This window comes from Octodon degus, unplaced genomic scaffold (assembly GCF_000260255.1).
Source record: "Octodon degus isolate 3935 unplaced genomic scaffold, OctDeg1.0 scaffold00065, whole genome shotgun sequence".
Taxonomy (NCBI): Eukaryota; Metazoa; Chordata; class Mammalia; order Rodentia; family Octodontidae; genus Octodon; species Octodon degus.
The window spans coordinates 8,985,148-8,985,423 of NW_004524641.1; positions in this window are offsets into that span (position 1 = coordinate 8,985,148).

A 276-nucleotide genomic window follows, 5' to 3' on the forward strand; every position below is an offset into this window, starting at 1 on the left:
CCAACTACACAACTGAGATGGAACCTGGGCTACATTGGAAAGATAAGCAAGGTTCTTCCCAGTAGGCCACAGATTGCTTCAAAGCTCACCCCACCTACCATTCACTTAGTCAGTCATGGCAAACCTTTTAGAGCTTTCAGTGATAACAAACAGCTGGCTGGAGCACACATGCCACAGGGTCACTACCACACCTGCTGCCAGTTTCACCTGATCCTCATATCCAAAGCTAACCCTTGCAGCATCCAGAAATAAGCCTTTGCATATACAGTCAATTTA